Source organism: Sturnus vulgaris, chromosome 8, assembly GCF_052056855.1.
Source record: "Sturnus vulgaris isolate bStuVul1 chromosome 8, bStuVul1.hap1, whole genome shotgun sequence".
Classification (NCBI taxonomy): Eukaryota; Metazoa; Chordata; class Aves; order Passeriformes; family Sturnidae; genus Sturnus; species Sturnus vulgaris.
Genome location: NC_142250.1, coordinates 14,793,379 through 14,816,389, shown reverse-complemented (window position 1 = coordinate 14,816,389; position 23,011 = coordinate 14,793,379). Strand labels below are relative to the sequence as shown.

General features: G+C 39.0%; 1 long non-coding RNA gene across 1 annotated transcript in view; it reads left to right on the top strand.

Annotated features, from left to right (window-relative positions):
- Positions 1 to 13,663: 13,663 nt before the first annotated feature.
- Positions 13,664 to 23,011, top strand: part of LOC148223003 (uncharacterized) — a 157,946-nt gene continuing 148,598 nt past the window's right edge. Inside the window, exon 1 of the long non-coding RNA XR_015805129.1 lies at positions 13,664 to 13,790. This is a non-coding gene — a long non-coding RNA (uncharacterized LOC148223003). The remainder of the gene's footprint in view (positions 13,791 to 23,011) is intronic.

The window sequence follows — 23,011 nt, the reverse complement described above, 5'->3', positions numbered from 1 at the left end:
ATCTGTTCCCTTTCCCACTCCTCCCACAAAAATCTCCCAAACCAACGAATGATGCTTTTTTACTACCTCCTCGAACACCAAAGTTATAAAATAAATATAAGGGAAAATATTTTAAGACCACTGCTTTCTTTTTCCTCACTCCCCATTGAAAAAATGTGCTGAATTTAACAATTAAAACACAAGGTTTAAAAAGAAATTAATTTTGTGGAATTCTGCGGAACGGGATTTCTATTGTTACAGGTTATTATTGTAACTAAATGATTCCAGAGACACAGAGCAGAGCAGGCATGTTCCTGAAGGAATGGAGAGTTCCCAAGGGCTGAGGGAAAGGGACAAGGAGCAGGGAGATCCCTGCAGGAGCTTTCATGGCTGATATGTGTTTCATGACCCCACCAGGTAATGATGAACAGAGAGTGTGGGCCTGGCAAGTCTGAGTGATGACACAGCTTCAGGAAACTGAAAGTTTCCTTCTCTTACACTAAATCTGTTTCAGGAACAAGGTTTGGTTAAACATGAGCTCCAAGCAGATATGGACACATATGGACAGATTAAGACACATTAATTTACAAAGTGTTACTGAAGTACAAAACCTGTGAGAAGGATTCCAGATACAAAAGCCTTAGGTGCAGGCCTACATTTTGTTGAACTCTGTGAACATATAAAAAGGCCACCATCATCCTTTAAGTTCTGCCTTATTCTGTAGAGAGTGGTTTGTAGATGAGGAAAAAAGACGAATATCCTTTATGATTCCTAATCAGCCCTTGATCACAGCTAATTTAGTGACTTTTGACAGCATGAGAAGCATGTGCATATTGTGAATCCATATTTATCCACTAAGAAATGGATTGAGATACTCCATTCATGCCCTCTTAGATTTCTAAGCGATTTCCTGATATATAATGATTTTAGTTTTTTACTATCTGAGCTGGTGATGAAAAGGTTTCTCAGATTGAGGTCATGTTAGTAGAGGTTAACCTCATAGCTATTGTCACTGTCAATGGCTTTTAAAAAGATCCTTTTTTTCCCTCAGTCATCCTAAAAAAAAAAAGAACATGAAACCATTTTCTAAATTTTTTTTGTTTTATGCAATACCCCAGGATAACTCTGACTTAAACAAAAAAATTCTAATGGCTATACAAACCTGTGGACACAAACTAGTGAGGAAGGACAATTCTGCATTTGTCTGTCATGGGGCATGAGGATAAACCTACACACGGGGATATGTATGTGCCTGTATCTTACACACCCACAATCTCTGACTTACACATCTGTGCAAAAGCATATGCCTGAAAATCTGCACTGTCTCTTTGTTGTCCATGGACTGATTAAAGGCAGATGGAGTTTCCCTTGCTTGGAATAAATAGTTCTGGTTTCTGTTTTTTTTTCAGTTTTGAAGACAGATCTTGTTTGCATAAAGAAATCTTCAGCACAGCATGATTTAGCAGTCTATTCTTCAAAAACCAGTGAGCTTTACATAGGCACCTTGAAAGGCACACTTGAAGGGTGATAAATACTGAGGTGGACCCAAAGATTAACTGAATCCTGTTCTCAGTCTCAATTACGGAAAGCTGTAGTGGGAAGAGATGACAGGATTTTCCAAAAATATTGTTTTGGATTAGAAGACCCGTGGGGATTTTCCCTTGGATGACAGGCTGTTAAAGACTACTTAGAAAGTGTAAAATTTTCATTACTTTCTGAAATACATGCTTCACTACATTTCTGATTTTTTTCATTCTCTGCAGATTCGTGACAAAGTGTCTCACAGTTCAGTGGTGAATCAAGGGGAAACAAAGAGCTAATTAAATTATCATGAATAATTGTCTGTAAATTATATATGTTTTTTCAGTTCTTTGGTGTAGGCATACAGTCTTATCTCAAAATGTTTATCTAAAGTAAATCAACATGAACAATGGGAATATTTATTCCTAATTTTTTAAAAATAATGTTTTCATGACAGTGCTTTTCAATGAGGGCAAGCACTGCCAAGTGGCTCTCTGATTTTTGAGAAGACAACTGGAAATTGTAAAAGGCCTGCTGAACATTATCTCATCGGGATCTTTCTCAGGCAGTGCAAGTAAGCTTCAAACAGAATACTTCTTGATAGAATAATCAAGATTTTCCAATGTATATCAGATGAAAATGCTAATTTTTTTTTTTTTGCTTCAGATATTTTTTAGCATTGCAAATTATTTCATCAAATGTTCCAGAGAAAACAAAAAGGTCTTATGTCACACAAAAATCCATGCATCCTTCCAAAAAAAAATGGTTATTTCTAACTTGGTTACCTTATTTTACTTTCCTCCTGTCTGGGTTGGATTCTGTGACTGAAATGTATCAGCCATGAATGCTCAAGCCCTGACAAATGGTGATGCAGCCCAGGGGCTGAGCAAGAGTGGAACCTGTCAGGGTTGTGACTGCTGCTGGCACAGAGGCAAGACTTTTCTTCCACAATGCCTCATTTCTGTGATTCTTACATTTGCTTTGATTTAGTGCTTGTCTTTTAATTTTCTCGTGTACAGAACTTTAAAAGATGCTCAAAAATTTTAGCTGCATTACAAGTTATTGGGAAATAATATCTACTACATTTTCTGAATAAGAGCTAGGCTGTTAGGTTATCTTTACCATCCAGTCTTTGTCTAAAACAATGGTGTGATGATATGTTAATCAGTGTATTCCAGTATATTCACACCACTTAATATGGAGCAGTCAGGAATATTTTATTATACACCCAGTTGCCTTAGGCCTTTAAAACATTTCTAGAACATATTGGCTAATACATTTCAATCCCATTCCTTTTCTTAGCCTTTAAGCAATGCTATTCATGGTCATGAAAAAAAAGTCAGTATGCACGGAAATCATCTCAGAGTCTGGTCCCAGATGTTTTTATATGCTGTAGATTGGCTACAACTGTCTTCAGAGTTTATATTGAATTTATTACACTTCACTACAATCGATTTTAAAAATACAAATATACCTTATTTCTCAAGAACTTTTCAGCAACACATTAGAAAGTGAATGCTTGGATCTAGGTCCGTTAGTTATTATTTGCTGCTTAGTCTTTTTCTTTGTGATAACTTTTTGATATATTAATCATTATGCAAGATCATATAAAGTAAGCCTTAGCTAACCCAGATGGACAAAAAGGGTGCCCTTGCAAGCACATCCCAGAATGATCAGTTGCCTCTGGCACTCCTCTTGTTTTAATTATAGTGTTTTTCTCACTCGTGAGAACTCTGTGTGTTGATGGTGTCAACAATAAAGTGCTCATAAAAGAATTGCTGCAGCTTCAAAGTGTAACTCTTTGGCTCCTGCCTTGCAGGAAAATTGGTCCCTTCCTTTCTTCATTTTAAATCTGACCTTGAGTTTAAATGTTGGTTACAAGAGTCCACAGAAAAGCATTGCCCCTTAATGCCTGATTGGCAGTGCCTTGTTAAGTGAGTGAGTGTTCTTGATGCCTGCAGATCTCCATGGGAGTTACTGAAAATACTCAACTTCTTAGGCACTAAACAAGCAGAAGTCACGCCCCAGATCTCCATCCAGTTCTGTCATGAGATAGCATTTCTTTCATTCCAGAGAGATCCCTTCCCATTTCACAGAGCTAGAGTTACAGCACAACAGCAGAGAAGTGTTTTTCTGGGCACAAGTGGAAGAGAATATAATTTTGCTGATTCCTGATTTTTGTATATTCGTTTGCAGACACCAAGGCTCCTCTTCAGGGTGGTCATTTAAATCTCTGCTCATCTTTAAGGAGAGATGTAAACTTAGTGAGCAAAACACAAAGATTTCTGCTGAACAAGATTGAGTGGTTTATATCACAGCCCTTGTTGTCCAAATTAACTTTCACACCTAGGGGCACTACTCCTGTACAGAAATTAGTCACAAAAGTAAATATTTTTTAGGATTAGCAGCTACATAAATAGTCCTTTCAATGGGATGGTTCACCCTCTGGAAAAAAGAAAAAGTAGAAAGAACATGTCAGCAAAGATAATTCGAGGGAAAAGTGTTTTTTCTATTCATTTGGCTGGTTTGCTGAAGAAGGGCTATATTTATAGACAGCAGTAAATCATGAGCATCATTGAAAACTTTTTTCTGTGTTTGTTGCATACATCTACAGCACAGCTTAGATACATAACAGGTGACAGTGTGATCTGGGCCTCCTAACTACCTACAATCATTTAATGCATATATAAAAAAAACTTAAGGAAGAGAAATGTCTGCGTTTTGAAGTAAGGAATTCTGCTGACACTACAGATTTTGAAAGCACAATGTGCTCAATGAAAGTACTTGAACCTTGAAATAGAAATGCAGACCTCTTAATTAATCTCTCTGTTATTCTATAAAGTGCAAAGAAAACTAATACAGAGAATTTTCCTGTTAATTACAAATGGAATTTGTGTGTGAGTGTGTGACGGGGAGGAGACTGTTGGACCAGGGCAACACAGTATTACACTTCCTGCATAATTATGTAGGAGGGGTAGGTTTATTAGGCTGCAGTAAGCCATTATGTATGTGGATGGAATCTTTATTAGGAAACTACCTTTTAACATTGCTCTTGCTCAATATTTCATCCAAATCTGCACTTTCATGAATGTATACGTAGGCTTGAGTTATCTTCCTTAAGGAGAGATTAACCATACAAAAAAGGTGGTATACACTTTCTTTAATCTTCACTGCAATGGATTTAGTTGCTCTGAATCATTTTTCAATTGCTCTGCACATTAAAATTGCTTCCTTTTAAGGTGCTACTGTTGATGCTGAGAAGTACGTTTAAGGGCATCTCCTTTGTTTTGTTGGTCAACCTATGAAGGCATTGTTCACTTTCTTTATTTTCATGTTGCCTACTGAGCCTTGAAGCATAAAAGGAGGATTTTCTTATTAGCCTCAAACAATCTCTCATCTCCAAGGTAAAAGTGACAGGTCAGTGAAAGAGGCTTGCTGGCTATCTCAAGTTTTTGGGTCACTATTTAGTGTTAGTGGTTTTGCTGACACTGGCTGGGGTTCTCCACCAGTGGTATTGCCTGAGCTGCTCATTGCAAATTCACACTTGATACTTTTAGGACAACTACTCACCCAAAATGAATCACATCTACATATCACACTGTTAGACAAACCTCCAAGCATTCAGAGGCTGTTCTTTAAGCTCCCTGAGCAAGGCCCTTCTGCTATTTGCCTTTACCTCACTGATCTGCCAATACATGCTCTCAGCCATCCAAAAGTCTGTGCCCACTTCTAGCCTTCATTTTCTGCACTGTTTTAGCCTCCTGAAAAGAGCACTCAAACAGATGTTTTTCAGGAACATATGGATGCCCTGTGCTACTGTCACAATCTATTCTCTCCCTGAATGATAACTTCCATGACCCTGCTGCAGTCAAACCAGACCTTGGCAGTGTCTGAAAAGATGTGATTAACTGAAAAGATGTGACAATATAGTAATCAATTACCATGACAAAGGCTTCATCAAGTGAAAATATTTTGCCCTGTGCCAAGAGTCTGGATAATGGATGATCCTGCAGTTTGGACCCAAATACAGAGGTCTCTTACCCTACCCACATTCCTGTAACAAAGATTTGGTTCAATGAATAATCCCACTTCTAATCTTTCCCTTTTTGTGAGCAGAATAACCCAGAAAATTCACTGACATCCTACATAACTCTTTATTTGTCACTAAGGTTTAGCCAAGAAGATGGAAGGAGCTTTCCACAAGGGAAATATTACTCAGAGAAGAGACACAAAAAGAGTCTTAATCAAGACTTCCAGCTTAGAGTAGCCAGCTGTCACTCAGACGCAAGAAAGGTTGGCATTTTCTGAGATGATATATTTCCACCCACTGGAGTCATGGTCATTAAATGGAGCACAGAATCACTGATGAAGGGACCCATTGGCCAAATACATAGCACTAAATAGCAACTCTCACTGGAGTGAGGTTTGTGACCACCCTAAGCATGACAGATGTACAACAGAGGCTGCTTAAACTGTACATGGGCCAGGCCATCAAAAACTTGCTTTGGTCTGGTGGCCATTTCTTTGGCTGGAGAAGGCCCACAGCCACATCTGTAAGCAAAATTTTTCTTCCTTGCAAATATTAGGGTGATAATAGAGGATCCCTGCCTTCCTCTTTTGGCATCACGTATAAACTCTGTAATAACTTCTCTGTTAAGTATCTACAGTGGTTGCTCATTCCTAAGGCAGGAATGTATCCAAATCTAAGTAGGAGTGACTGGTCACTTCCTTATTTTCAACCTTACTCTGTTTTCATCTAAGACTTTAAACCAAGTTAATCTGTGAATGAAAGTGCTTTCAGAAAAGCCTTTCAAAATATCTCCTTAGGAGTAATGCACAGTGTTGAAGAGAAGTACCTACACCACCTCCCACCTCCAAATTATCTCCTATCCCTTGGACAAGAAGCTGACAGTGGATCTAGATGCTGATGTGAGGATCAGGTGTGTATAAGGAAATGTATAAGGAAAAAACATGTTCTGCCTGTGCCATGGAGCCATTGAGAAGGCACAGTGAGCTTTGGAGTGGCAGGACTTCTGTGAGGCTTCGTGTTGAGGGACACAATGCCCTGTGGGACACAAACTGGAAGATTCAGGAGCCCTCACCAGGGACACTTTGGGATAATGGTTCATTCAAGCCCTGGAGCATTGTTCAAAGGCCCTGGGTTACACTTCCTGAATTTCCAGCCAGGAAACACACAAGAACCCTGAAGAGCAAGCCACAGTTTTGTTATATGGTTAGGGCATTTGGCTTTGAGGATACCCTCACAAGTGCTCTAAGGGGTTGATTGGGGCACAACCCAGGTTCTCAGCTCACTTAAAGAGCAGTGTCAGCACCCCCAGGTGACCAGCTAAAGGTCACAAAGCTGGTAGGGCTATGTAACTGCTTCAAGAGTACACATCCTGGGCAAGCCAGCCCCTTTTTATCACCTAGAAATATGTGCCTCTCCCTCTTCCCCATCATCTCAGCAGTGCTTTGTTCCAAATTACATTGCACAGTTTTGCACTGCATCTGATTTCTTGTCTTATCAGTATGTCTCACAGTCACAAATTCTATGATCTGTGTCTATTCCTCAGGATAACAATATAAAACAATCAAGGAGGGGAAAAATGGGTAAATGTAATGTGCCTTGTGAATGAAGTACAGGCAGAATGGGATGTGTGAATATTGCTTTCTTCTGCCCCACAGGGGAGAAACTGGATTAATTCATCATTTTGGTTAAGCAGAGGAAGAGGGCACCATTAAATAAAGCTTAGAGGAAAGAGAATTAAAATGATAGGGTACAATCATTTTAATCACTTGGTCTCAGCTTCATAAAAAGAGGTGAAATTCCTTTTCATTGGTCTTCAGAGTGCCTGGATTTCATGCATGATTCTTCATCGACTTGTCTGTTGTACATAATTAAAAAATGTGATTTTTTTAATATGCCCTACATAACTCAGTGAATTCTGTACTAAGAAAGATTTGCAGTGTTTGACTATTTTTCTTCTATCATTTGTACACTGTTACCCTCCAAGAAAGTAACAATTATTGAAATAAGCACATAGATGCCGGAGTAAGACAACCTCCTGTGCAACAATACCAGCTGTTCCTGACCTGACAAATAGATCTGCTAGAATCAAGAAACACATTATTAAATAGAAGAGTGAGAAGTGAAAGGCACACAGAGTTCCAACAGGAAAAAAACAAAACAAAACAGGGCTGTTTGTTGTTTGTTACAAATGAACAGTAATGGAAGGAGCAGAGGCAGATTTCTTTAAACAGGCAATCCCTGTGCCCTGTCAGCAGAGGTGCAGCAGAACTCAGCCATTTCTAGCCCTCTGCCCTTCTCTTGAAACAAAGTGACAGCTACTGCTTTGTGACATTGCTTTAGCAGGCACTAAACTGGGACATGGAAATAAAAGGATTAGTTATGCAGATGACATAGTTACACAGAAGCTGGCACAGGGGATGCTCCTTATGTGGGATATAATGTCAGGATGAATATGTGAGCATCAGACTCTGAGTCTGGGTTACTGCTGGCTTTTGTCTTGTATTATTTGCCATCATGAATCTTCCCTTGGTTCTACACTGTCCTAAGGAAGTCTCTGAAAAGGAATTCTCAGTCAGAAGGCTGAACTGTACACAGTAACCACAACTGGGAAAAGACAGATTATCTTGGTGTCCCTCCAGGAGAGGGGTGGGGAGGAGCAGGCTCTCAAAATCATTATCAGCCCCACCTGCCTGTGCTCAAGTGAAAAATGAGCCAGTAGCTGCTATGTATGTAAAGCTTACCTGTATGGAAGCATTAAGTATTACTAGCAAGTGGATACGTTTATGTGAAATCTAGACATTATTATGTTGTTAAAAAAAAACACAAATGAGCAAACAAAAACAAAAAACAAACAAAAAAACCACAAACAAACCCCTCTGGGATTTGAAAGCACAATGAGAAGAGGGCCTGGTTAATCATGAAGGACCAAAAATGTGTCTAGGGCTTAGTGAAGCACCCGGCCACCGTTAGGTGACTCCTTTGGCTACCTTGGCAAGAGTTAACATCTAAGTGCATAGCCAGAGCCAAACTGAGCAGGGGCAAGCACTGGGAGGAGGATTAAGATTCCCTCAGTGTGAGTTAAGGTGGGACAGTGAGGTCTGGGTGGGTCCCAAGCAGACTTCCATCCAGCCCTGCACAGTTACTCAAGGTTTTTCTTGTCATTGCACCCCGAAGTGCAGAGAGCCAGTACTGAAAACTTGGTGAGAAGGTCAGTAGATACATTTAACAGAAAAGTCTCAAGGATTTCATCTCAGGGTAGGGGGTTTCACTGTGGGTTTTTCCTCTTTCCTATAATGTGTGTCAAATAAGTAAATGTTTCAATTATTTTAAGGTAAATAAAGACTTATTTTTTTCCTTTAACTTTAATCTGATTCATATCACCACAAACTCAAGGTGGGGTGAGAAACCAAGGCACTAAGGCCTTGATGCCAAAATCCACCCTCGTCGATAGGAGTGTTCTCATTCATGTAGAATGATTTGCAATCAGGCCCTAAGCTGTTGTGTCTCTGTATACAAACACATTTCTGTATCTGCATGAATATGTGCTAATGTGTGGATGTGTATAATGCTTTGTGTATGTGTGCATATATGTGTGTATTTACATACACATTCTCACTAACACAAATATATATTTAAGATTTACAGTTCTGGAAAACGTAGTGAATAATGTAAATGATTAAAGCAGATGCCTCGCAGAAAATATTGTTCAGACCCCCTCATTTAAATTCAGCCTCTTATTCACACTTGGTAATACATTCTGCCATATGAATTATGGATTCCTGTTTTTATCTCTCACACTACACATGAATGTTTGATAAAGATTGTTTCCAATATTATATTTTATCAAAATTCTCATCTAAAATTCAGTCAGAAATTCTTTCCAGTAATTATGCATTGACTTAGCACTATGAAAATAAAAAAAAAAAAAAAGGAAAAAAAAAGGAGGAAAAAAAAGGCAAGCCAAATTATATTATCATTGTTTTTCCTGAATATTTGTCCTAAATAAGACTAAGAGACTGACAGGATTTGCAGCCAAAATTCCTTGTTTATACTCCATCCAAATGGAGCCAAGGCAGCTACAGTATGTTTTTCACACTGCTCTACAAATGCTTCAGTCACTGTGCTTTGTCTTGTGAGGAAAAAGGCTGCTTTTATGCTAAATTATTCGTAATGACTCTGTGAAGTGGATTAATATCCAGAAGGGGTCTGGATTCTCACTGGAGAAATATCAAATTTACCTCCTTGGGGAATCAGGATAGTCTTATTATAAGGTTCCTAAGAAAGCACAAAAAAATGCTACTGTCCACAGTAATTCAGTAATTTTTGCATTTATTTTCTTCCCTGTGTGTAAAATTGCAGCTCCTGAAGAAAGGTCAAACTACAGAAAAACAAAATGTACTTTCCCATTTTGGCTGGTAATCTGTGTCATGACTTAAAATGTTACCCAGTCTTCCCCTTTTTTTTTGTGCAGGGTTCTTTTCAATTTTGTCAGGCTGTGCATGGGTGAGGTGTCCAGAAGGGAACTTCTTTAACTATATTTTTATTCACAAGGAGGGCAGCACAACAGAAGTGTACCTGAAGCTTGAAAGAGTGGCTGCTAAAGACCTGTTACCCCCAGGGAGTGTGTTTGGGAATGGAGGGTTACCCGAGTTCTAGTCTGTTTCACAGACTGACCTCCCAGCATGAGCTGGCATGCATAGGGGTGCTCCTGGAGTGCATTTCCCATTTAGTTTCATTTAAACAGAATCCAATGCTCTCCAAGAGCAAACCAAAGCCCATTAAAAGGGGAAAAGTGGAGGATTTTTCTAGAAGGACAAGCCTTGTCTCATCCAAAACACTAATATGAATTAGTCATTGAATTCAGCAGGTTTTAGATCAGTCCTCAGATAAGGCTATCAGTTGTCCTTTTCTTTTTGAGAGAATTGAGTTAGGAGGGACTGAGGTACCCAGCAGGTGTAGTTTCTAGTATGTACTTTCTGTGGAGGAAGTATAATAATCAAGTGTACAGTGACTGGTCTTGATTGCAAGTTACTCTTGGTTGGGAGAAAACTTCTGGGAAATTGTCCACTGGCAGCACAGGCATTTTGATTTTCTCTCTCTATGTGTGGTGCAGCAAGTCCAAAACCACTCTGGATCTTCTGAAGAACTAGAGGAACCCTGTCTTTCCTCTCTAAAAAATTAGGAGTAAAAATGGATTAACTTTTAGCTTTCTATCTGCTTTTCCCTCCTGCATGTTTATCTGGAGAATAGCTGGCTCTCCTCAGCATATGGCCCATGAGGAGATAAAAGAAAGTCTTCTTTACAGAAAGACCCACTTCCTTTTCCAAGTGCAATTCCCATTCCTTCATGTCTGTTGGCATGAATATTCCCTGTGTTATTTCTTTCATGATCGTGTTGAAAGCCCAAAATGCAATGATAAGGAAAAGATTGATCTTTAATGGACCAGTGCAATGTTGACAAATTTCAAACACATTTTATATAATATATCACATAAAGCATGCCAATATTAATCTGTCTTGGATACATATGTTATCCATATTAGCAAAGATTTTGCTATCTCACAATCTTTCTTCACAATCAGTTCTCACATCGTGCTGCTGCTGTAAGTGCTTTTGCCCTACACAGTTGGTGGGAAAATGCCACACAAAGACTGGCTTGTCCAAGCTCCCATATGTAGACCACCCTCAAAATAGTGGAATAGTGGAATGAAGAATTCAGTAACTGAAAATGTTTACAGCCTAATATAACACGTGATTTTTCTGAAGGAGACAGAGAAGGGCACAAGTGCTCTGTCTTTTGACCAGTACTTTGCAGCATGGTATATGTGTACCTGTCAAACAAACAAATATTTGTGTCAAGCTGATCAGGATTTTTGTTTCTGTTTCTTGTTTTTCTTTTGAATTACTCCGTAGAGTCAGTAAAGCCGTGTACATCTGCCACAGTAGAAGGGGAATAGTCTTTTATACTGTGATGAAGTGTGAAGAATTATTCTAAATATAAGAGGAATATGTTTTGTGCCTGATGAGGACTGTTTCCTTAAAAAGTTCTAGCTGTAGATTTCTCAACTTGGGTATCTCTATCCTGTTCACCAATATTTCCACCACTTCTTTCCAAGGCACAAATCTCAGTGGAATCCAGCTGCTTAGTCAGACTTTCCCTCTTGTTTCCCTTTACTTTACACCTGAGAAACTCCCTGCTGCAAGGCTCCTTTGGAATAAGCAGGGTTGCAAAGACAGCCTGATCACTCTTCCTTCAGCAGCTGCTGCAGTGGGAAGTTCAGAAATGTCTAAGACAGGAACATGTGGTTAAATGGTGCAGGAGCCCTACTGACTCTGGATGCCACTACCCTATGCTGAGCTCTTTTCCTGATTTCATTCAAAGCTCTGTTATGGAAGCCATTAGCACCTTTCTGTATAACAATATGATGACAGGATTTCTGCCTGTGGTTTCCAGAGGCATGTCCTTCAGGGAGTGCCACAACTGTCATAATGTTAGCAGATCTGTGTGTGAGTGTACACGTGCCTATTTGTCTATTTAATAAACTCTACATATCAGTTACTCCAGCTAAGGGAATTATTCTGCCCCATATGGACATCACTGTGGCATATTTCAAAGCAAAATACTGCATTTTTGCAATGTCAAGTCCTTTTAAAAAGACACACTTTGTACTAGTTTTGTATATCCATGGGTGCAAGCCCAGATGCCCTCAGCATCTCTCAAGAAATAATTAAAGTATGAAAATACTTACAGAAGTTGGTACTTTCACTTTGCAACCAGGAGAAATCATCACCTCTGCTTCTTAGGCCAGATCTGCCCTTGTGTTCTTATGGAAAACTTCACATTAAACGGCTCTCATGTTTGCTGAAGGCATTATTGGCATTAATCAGATATATGCCAACAAATGCACGTCATGCCTAGGATGACAACATCTTAAGGTCAATAAATTCTTTGGTGACAGCATAAACCCATTGTATTTGAGTTTGTGTATCTGAGTGGATGATTTGAATATACTCCAAAGCAGAGTTCACTGACAGGATAAAAAGGTCAGGACATTCTGTCTCTTGCATCTACTCTTTGTTGCATCACTGTATGTTTTCCTCTTTTATTTTGGAAATGACTAAAATATTTTTGGTATCAAGCCAGATTCACAGTGGAACTCTTCCACACCATTCAAAATAGCAGTAAAATAGAATTATGGAATATTACACCAAAAAGAATCTTGCCCTACACATAACTAATTTATCTGCTATATTTTTTGCATCAGTAACCATAAGAAATCGTTATTGGTTCTTCTTCTACTGCATATTTGTTCTGTGGTTAAAGATGAGTTACTGCACAGTTTGGGTTAATGGAGGCATTCTCCCCTGAGACAGAAGTACACACTGGCTTTAAGATGGGGATGGGTACTTTATTATGGTCTATGACTGATTTCAATGCTGCTTTATCATCTGCCAGCATGCACACACAAACTAATAAGCTATTCACTGCTTTTTGCCCCTTAGGGCACCTTTCAATAAGGCAAGTCATTGATTTTTACCATCAGACACACAGGCCATAAGCCATTCCCTGTATCATTCTCTCCCCAGTGGTGCATTCTGCAGGGGAAACTGGTCGTTTTAGTCACACACATTCACACATGCACACACAGTAGCCAGCCATAATCTAGCTCAGATGCCCAGATATTCACTTTGCCTCCATTAGAAGAGCTATTTATATTAACCTCTTCTGCAATTCTGTCAGCATAATTTGTTTTAAAAATACTTCTACATAAGGCTGAGGCCTCATACAATAGGCAGAATATACTTTTTTTCTAATCCTTGACAGCATGTTTCTGGTATATAAATCAGTAACTGATCATCATTGCCACTCTTTTCAGCCCAAAGACTCAATTGCATTAATAGATATAATTATGACCAGTGCCTCTTAGGTTACTTGTATTTCTCCCAAGTCTGGGAGGGTCTCTCCTGTGGAATCCTATAGTGCTGCCTTAAAACTTTTTTCTGTTTTATAGACCAATGCTTCTTAAACTTTATGACTTTGCTCACCCTATCTAAAATACGAGGTACAACGTGGATCATTGTGGTTTTAATCACTGCCACTGTCTTCTACCCGTGTTTTGATCATGTCTTTTAGATCCACCAATTGAGCTTCCTACAGCTGCCCAGACGAAGGAACATGGGTGCTCAGCCGGTATCCTCAGAGCAATTCAGATTTCAGTAGGAGCATTCTGATGCCCTGAAGCTGAGTGTCTGGCCATCTTGTAGGTATTTCCCACTTAATTTACCCCCCTCTTTAGCAAGCTGTCCTTGGGGAAGTAACTGACACTCCAGCCAGTGTCTGCTCCCCAGCTGCAAAGATGCAAGGAAGGGAGGCAGTGCTGCACCTCATTGCCCCTCTCATCCTTCTCCAGCCGGGGCAGCCAAGGCAAGGAAGGGCTGGCTCAGTGCCTGGTACCACATGATGCTCCAGACACTGAAAGCATCCTGGCCTAGCTAGGAAAGTGACCTTAAGCTATCTTAACTCCATCTGAAATCCTAGTGACAATTCCCTCCGGGCTACTTAGGCACAGAATACTGTGCTGTCCCAGAGGCTCCACTCCCAGTGAAGTAAAGCAGTTTTTAACAGCTTCAGTAGTACATGGAAAAAAGGCCTTAAAGCTGTATCATGTGGATTATACATTTTTATCTGCTCTGTATATGATATTTCACAGCATCTGTAGTACATGTAAACTTTAAATAATCAGAAATATCATAGTTTAAAATATTTTAGGCAGTTTCCACAGCAGCAAATAAGAAAAGAAAAAGGTCTTCTATGAGAAAAATTCAATTATATTTCTGATGAAAATGTAGAAACTATATGTTACAATGAGGTAATTCAATACATCTCATTAAGACCTTTCTGGAATTGTCTTAAAACATTTCTTAACACTCTTTCATATGATACCTTTGTGCTAAAAAGCCCACTACAGAAAAAAATTCTGAATGTCAAAATTACTGTAGGAAATAAGCTAGCACTTATTTTTCAGCTATCTCTAAGCATTAATTAAGTAGCTTGATGGAATTACAATTTCATAGTATGCACAGTTTTGTTTAAAATTCAAAATGTAACCTGTATTAAAATCTACAGTATTCAGTTGAGATCTATACTACCAGCTCTCCCTCGGTTACACCAAATGCATTAAAACAAAGCAACTCCATCCAGTCTGTGGATATACAGTGAACTCTGATACCTATTCTTCCACAGGGGGAGGGCTTTATGTCTTAAAATTAAGGATTCAAAATGAAAATATCATTACATAACGAAAACAGGTTTTTTCCAAACAAAGGAAAGGCGTTTTAAAGTGTGCCAGGTTCATAATCTATTTGGAAATCTAGGCAGAAACTGCCTGTGCAGTTAATTGGTACGTGCAGTGGATCACAAACATCTAAGCAGCCAACTGCATGTCCTGATGCTGTGAGGCTATAAAAGGTGTCTCTGCTCACTGCCATGTAAGTTTGCAACATAATTTTATACAGACCTGAATGTGAAGGTCTCCTACAGCACTGTATTATCAGAAGAAATGGTCATCCTTGACCTCAAGGATTTAATAATTTTGGTGTTTAAGTAATGAAAATTTCAAGTTCTGCTTATCCAAGGTTAGAGAAGGAATACTTGTCTGGATGACAACTGGAAAATGGACATACTTATGATGGCGGTGTTGAGAATAGAGAAATAATCAGAACTATCCCAGTTCATCAAACATCATCAGAAATCTGCTTCTCCAAATCTAATATCAAAGGATCACTATTTCTTCTGACAGTGTCTCTGAGCAAAGCAGATAAGCCTCTGATTGCTAATTAAACCATTGCAAAAAGCCCTTAAATGAAGCACCCCCATGCCTGACTAACAACTCAAATCTCAAAGGCTTTCATAATTGAAAGTGGAAGAGATTAAATTAAGAAAATATTAGAGAGTTAATGAATGACAAAAAATGTTATTTGTTCTGTTTACAACAAAACAAAAATCAAGAGGTTGTCTCCCCTAGCTGTGGGAGGGCATACATTTAAATACCTGTCAGAACATACATTGTAAAGGAACAACTGCACAGCCTCACACCCATTGTCCAGCCAAACAAGAGTCCTGGATCCTGCCAGGACCAGCCTTGCCTTATTATCTTCTCATTTTGTCTAAATGTATAGAAGAGCTGTTTGAATCTATACCAAGTTATCCTTTAAGATCTGTCTGCAGGGATCTAGGAAAGGAAGCATTTGAAATTCATACATTTGGTCCTTCAGTTAGGACACGTGCTCCAGCTCCCCATCCTGCCTCTCCCATGTGCAGCAGGGTGAAAATGCCTCCTGTGGCTCTGGCTGAGGTGTTCCATCCTTCCATGCAGGTGTGCCATGTGCAGCTCCTGACTGAGAGCTGCTCCAGAGAGCTCAGTGCTGGAGAAAAGTCCAGATTCAGACACCTCTTCTGAGGAAAAGCTTTAATCCACTGCTGCAATGTGAGTGCCGTTCATTAGTAATATTGCTAGTTGAGGTGATAAATGAGTAGCCAATAAAACAGATTTTATTCCACAAGCCCTGCTGTTAGAAAAATACAATGCAAAGGCTGGCAGATGTCAGTCTCCTTTCTTCCACAGTCAAGAGGAATCACAGCGATGCAAATACAATTCACCCCAATACAAATATATTGTAATAGTCTAACCATGATCTCATTTTTTTCCTTTGTCTTTCTTAAGTGGCAATTTTGCCTCCTATAAGTAAGCATCATCAGTTGGATCTTGCTAATGGAAACCATTTGGGTGGATTTAGGAAGGCCTTTGCTGCTACAACAGCATGCTTCACAATGAACATTTGTCAGCACACTGCTCTTACTTCCTAAATATTTCCACCTCTCTGGGTGGTTGTGTGTGTGTGTTTGGAGCTGTGGGGAATGTGGGAGCTTTGATGAAATGCCATGGGTGAAGCATTTGACTGAGCTGTCAAGCACATGCTTGAGCAGGGGGATAGTGAGTGTTCAAGTCTCGTATCTCACTTCTCATAGTCCAGACAAAGCAAGGGTTTAAGATCGTGGACCCTGCCCTTGCTGATAACATACTACTCCCTCCCATGCTGGAGAAAACCAAGTGACAGAGAGAAATGAGCCTCCCACTCAAAGTTAATCCTTCTGGGGTGCATTTGGTACACAATTCCTTGGCCAGGGTGCTTTGTGAGAAATGGTAGCCCCCGCTAGATAAGCTCCTTTGACTGAAATTGCAATCAGTTTCCAAGGTCTACAGAAAAGGCATTTGGACTGAGCTGGAGAAAGATTGGATTTTATTCCTTTTCTTTCTTCCTTTCCCCTTCAAACAGCAACTGAGTACTCAGTGCAGTGGGTTTAACTTCAGTGAGGATAAAACTGCTGGAGAAAATGGTCTCACCTGAACCGTTTACCATCAGTGAGTTTTCGGATCTCAGAGAAAACCTTTCCCTGCAGGTTGCAAAAGATGAAGGCAAACTCTTTAAGGATTACTCACTTATGAGGCTTCTGATGTCTGAGCCTGGAAAATGTGATCTATGACCAGTGGAAAAGGGGCAGAAGATTTTTATGGAAGTTCCAGAACTGCCTTTGCTGTAGACTATAATTGCACTGTAACGAGTATCTTAATATCAACTCCTTTTGCAGAGCTGTCTATTCTCTTAAAGGGAAAAAAATGCAGCTCACAGATATAATACTTTGAAATGGGAAGCAGCATTTCTTTTTCCTGAAACTTGCTTTGCATTTAAAACAAGGGTTTTTTCAACGTTTTTTTAAACATGCCTCCTTGTTCATAAAGTAACAGATTGTGTTCTGTTCCTTCCACTACTGGCATGGAATTGTCATAGGCATCAGGTCTCTTGCACTGTCATAGAGATATTTTAGCAAGAAATAATCACTCATTCCTATGATATATTTGAGTTTTCTATTACCAATTTGAAAATTTTCATGTCACATTATTGCAGAGTCAAAATCCCTATGAGACTTCAGTGAAGGTATTTTGTAAGTAGACATTAAGCCTTACAGAAATTCAGTGTCAAGCTGTCAGATGTAAGGTAGGATTGCTCTCCTTATTTCAGAGAAGGGATGCTGATAAGAAGTTGGCCCCAGACCTAGAAAAGAGCTGGTATGTCCTATCTACTTGCTGGTACAGAACTCTTTCAGAAAGTATACATCTGAATGATGTGTCAAATTATTCTTCCATTTTTCTTGTGACAAAACTTCATCTGTTTTCCTGGATGATTATTACACAGTTGAACAAGTCTCACCAGTCCTGGTGACACTGATGAGAGCATCAAAATATTGCACAGAAATATCACCTTTATCAATTCCATCAAATTATTTCTGGTGATATCTCTCTCAGCTGCTTGAAGAATTCTACCCTTTTTTCCCTGAACATCACCCTCCAAACCGTACAGCCTTTCCCTGGCAGTTTGGCTCAGCTGGCAGGCTGGGCTAGTTCAGAAGAGCCCCTCACCTTGGCCTGTGTGCAGGAGGTGCCAGGACAGCACAGTGCCCCCACACAGCCCAGGTGACAGCCCTGTCCCCGTGCCCTGGCATGGCATGGGTGTGGTGCTGGATTTGGCTGGGGTGGGGAATTCTCTTCCTAGTAGCTGGTACGGGCTGTGTTTGGGGAATGTGCTTGAAGCAGTGTTGGTAATACAGGGATGCTTTCCTTACTGATGAGCAGCATTAAACAGAGCCAAGGCCTTTTCTGCTCCTCACCCATCAGGAAAGAGGCTGGGAGTGCACAGGGAGTGGGGAGGGGACCAGGTAAGGACAGCTGACTCCAGCTGACCCGAGGGATGGTCCAGACCATATGACATTGTGCTCAATATATACAGCTGTGAAAGGAGGAGGAAGGGGGAGGCTCAGAGTGCTGGCATTCACCTTCCCAAGTCAGCGTTATGTGGGATGGAGCCCTGCTCTCCTGGGCATGGCTGAACACCTGCCTGCCCATGGGAAGTGGGGAATAAATTCCTTGCTCTGCTTTCCCTTTTAAACTGTCTTTATTTCCACACACGAATTTTCTCACTTCTGCCCTTCTGATTCCCTCCCTCCCACCAGGGGGGAGTGAGTGAACTGGAGCTGAGTTGCTGCCTGGGGTTAAACCACAACACTGTGTTTGTTTCACTTTCTCTCTATATAATAATGTTTGCTGTGTGGAAAATGTACCTGCAGGTAATCTCTGGAAGTAGCCCCACGTAATTAAACAACAGAAAACGATAAAGACAAATCAATTTATAGGCACTTCTAGCCTTTGCGTCAAACACATGACTTCACCTAAATACTCTGAGCTTTCTGCTCGGAAAATGGTGTAAAAAGAGATCAAAAATCCTTGAAAATTAAATTAATCCAGGCTTTTCTGGGCAGGTGATAGAAGTGTGTGTTCCTGACTGAAAACTCAAACACCTACTTTGAGCAAAACAACTTCTGTGTTTCAGATTTAACAATAGCATATAAAAAATTTCAGCCTGTGAAATGGTGAATTTGGAGAAGGCTGCACATCACACCCAAGCTGTGCTTTTTAGAGCAGTGGTCTCTAGCATTTTTGCTAGAAACTTCATGTCAGGGCAGTAGTATAGCTCAGAACTGCTTGGGTACCTGTGGCACAGAGTGCATGCCTACTCTTACTAATGGACCCCAAATATAATATATAACAGAGGTATCCATGCAGCAGCAACAGGACTTCCTGATATATGGATGCTGAGGTAGGCACTATGCTCAATTTATATATAGTTTTGTATAACTGTACTACCCCTCTCTTATAGTTCATGAAGAAAAGCTCTTTAACTCCTCTGGACAATAATTTCCAACCAGTTTTCAAGTGTAAAATCCAGCAGACATCGGGGGGAAGAACAGATCTCAAATCCTTTCCTTAACTGGGACACTGGAAAGAAACCTGAAGCATTTTCAAGAGAAGGAAAAAGTGCATTTCCTAACAACTAATTGTCCTGATTTTTTTTTCCTGGCTTATAATATTTCCTGTGACTTTGATTTTTTTGACTTGGTCCACTCACTGGGCTCTACTTTTCTTTTTGAAAATGGGACTGTTCATGAGACAGATTCTACCAAAAATTTGATGCTCTGCTTAGTAATCACTCACCCTCAGATGAATATATTTAATTAGAGCATCTGGCTAAATCACAGACTTATGGAAAAGGCATATTAGGTCATCTTGTGCAGCTCCTTGGCAAATATTATATTATTCACTACAGGATATCTTCCAGCACTTTGTCCTATCCTTCCTAAATTAGGAAGTCATAATGGATTCCTTTACTTCTCTTACGGGATTGTTTTATAGGCTAGGAAATCCTACTTTTGGGAATTTGTTTTCCTAATATTTATGAATCCAAACAATATCTTACGTATTTTGAAAACATTGAAAATTGTTTTCCTATTTCAACTCTATGATGCTGTAGAGATGCAGTGCTTCCTTCTAGGATAGTGATTTTTACTGCAATATCACAATATTAAGGTACTACTTCTAACTCACCTGTACTAACTTTTGTCACTTTTCTTGTTGTTAAATCAAATTAATGGAGATTTTGAAATCGAAGAGCCCTCTATACTGTGGTTCTCAATAAGCCCTCCCTCAGTCTTGATTTCTTTTTCTTTTTTTTTTTTTCTTTTTTTCTCACAGATTTCACAAAATAGTCTGAGTATTACATTTTCCATTTTAGAAGGCTCAAAAACAATCCTGCTTGAAGTTTGATTGATGCTAGTGAGAAAGGACTTAATGCACATAGTGGGCACTTTTGGAAATAGTCCCTATCCCTTTCCTGATTGTAGAACAGGAGTGCTTTTTTCCCTGATGCGTGGTACCACTGTTCTCAACAGAATAATCCCTCTGGGCAGGGTACTCCTTGTCATTTAGTTCAAGAGATTCTCTCACTGGTAACATAAGCACTGTACTGGACTACTTTTTCCTCTTTGTCTCTGAGTGATTTAATTTTTTTTTTTTAATTCTCACAAAGGAATAGCCTTTTGCTTTTTCCTCATTTGCTTGTGATTTCATACTTCTTTTGTTTGTCAACAGAAAAAATGGGAGAGTTCAAAATATTTTACTGGACTGATAAAAATACTGATAGTTTTGATCAAAATCAAAAGGCCAAGCTTTTTGTGAAAGATGCATTTCAGAGCAGCTTTTTTAAGTTAGTGACTCTAGCTGCCATTAATTCCAGCTGTTTATGTCACGGACATTAAATTTTCAGTGTAACTGCACTGGAGAAAAAAAGAGAAGAATAAAGGAAGTATGCATTTACAAGGAACTCTGGCTCCTGAGGAGGTGAAGCCTGGCCCAGAAGGAAGGTATGCTCTTTCTCCTATCCTAATGCCTCAGCCTGTTTTTTTACATAATTACTGGATGGGTTTTACTTTTCCTGGTGTTTTCTTTGTTTTTAGAGTCCTACTTTTTTTTTTCCATCTTTGCATAAAAATCAGTGCACATGTTTTAGCTGATCTTCTGAACTGCAAAACCCAAATGAGTTTGGAATGACACAAAAAAATAAAAGTTTTTAATTAAGAGAAGGGAATAAATGATAGTTGCATGTAAATCTGTGTAGCTTCATGAAAGGAAATGAGGCTGTTGTGCATTCTATTTTTAAAAATCTTGTTCTAATTTGAGGCTAGGTAGCAACATTCACCCTGAATTCATCCTTGAATTAAATCCTATGGATACAAAGAGAAGATTTCAGTCTTTGTGTTTTTAGAGTATATTGGTTTATCTCTTTATTCATGAGGAACGTTGCTTCCTTTTTCCCTTTGCTTTTTCTGCTCTAAATTCTAGGAGAACAATTCACTTGCCATCACAAGGAGTGTTTGACAGAACAAGATATAGTTGTGCCAAATTATTGATAATATAGCACTATGACAGATCATGCAATGTTTCTACCTGTGGCCACATCTGGCATTTTCTCTTCCCGGTTCTTTTGGAAGACTTGTCAGCCCTGGTTCATTTTCTGTGACTATCATTAGGGCAGGATACATCTTTTCCTTCTCCTAAGCTTCATGCCTAGAATAACTGCAAAAATTTTACAATTAGAGGTTGCTAAAAAGGAGTTAATTTTCCAATAGTTTGAAATACGATTGATTTTAGTTTTGAGCTTATCAGAAAATCAGATCAACAATTTTTCAGTCCTCATTTTTTAATAATAGCTATACCACAGTTTGAATCAGATCTGGCTGGAAAAAATCTGGCTTACACCACTGAACACTGTACCAAAGCCCAATAGCTTTTCCCATTATGCAAACCTATGTGTATAAATGTCATCCTTCTAAACAATTGCTCATGCTCTTTCTTCTGAAACTCAGCAACTTAACTTCTGCAGATCTCACTGGTGACAACACAGAAAATATGTTTAATGCATTCATGAAATATAGGCCTTTTTTGGTTTTTAAAAAGTATTTTAATTGGAGGAATTGAGCTTCTAATATGTATTAAGAATGGGGTCGTTGGTAGGCTGACAAGCATTTGACTTTATCTTCAAATTTATTATTTTGTTTGTTTGTTTGTTTCCTCCTTTTTGGAGCTGAATGATTGCCTCTACATTTTGGCTTAAAGAACATCTATGGCTTCTTAACCTGCCTATTTCCTGAAAAGATTTATGCATTTGTTTCATACTGAATTCAACCCTGAAATTAAAGAGTCAATGAATCTCCACAAAATTAAGGAAGTCATTGCACAGAAAGACCAAATAGAATTTTTTAAATGCAAATAATTTTTTCAGTATTAATATGGGTAAGAGGCACCATTATTAAAAAGGAGTAGCTTTCACATAATTTAAAAGGATATGAATATTGTATAGATCAAAACCTTAAATTAGTCTTTCATAGATGAATAACAGGGTATAAATTGTAGTCAATTTCTTTGTGCAGTATCTGTAAAAACGGAGTCTGGTATCTCAGGGTTTCCTGGGAATACAATCATGTATGTGTGTGCCATTTACAGACATTGGTATAAATGTATTGATATAAATTACTACAAAAGGTGCAAGACAATGGGGAATGACATGCTACATGTCACAAACCATTCCAATCTTCTTGTGCTATTTAAGTAATTTTAGTCTGGTTGTGTCCCTTGTGACATGAGGCCACTTCCTCCTGGATTAACTCTGCATGGACAGTAAGTGAATGCAGAATTTGATATATGGTGTTTAAAGTGTTTCAGTAAAATTTAAAATATTAATAGTTTAATAAGTCTGGTTATTTTGAAGGTCTTCTGAATTATGTCAGTCCTGGAATAATTAAAATAGTACAGAAAAGGGTGAATAAAATAAGTGCCAATAAAGTGAAGTAACCACCTTCTGCTCCTCTCAAATGGAAGAAGTATGAAAACAATCTTAATAACTTCTTGATAAATTTCTTACAGAATTTGGACCATTCAAGACTAATCCTGAATACTGCAAAAGCTCATTTACAGGCTGTAGCAGCACTGGACAGCCTTATTCTAGAAATCATGAGAAAGTGTTAATTTAACAT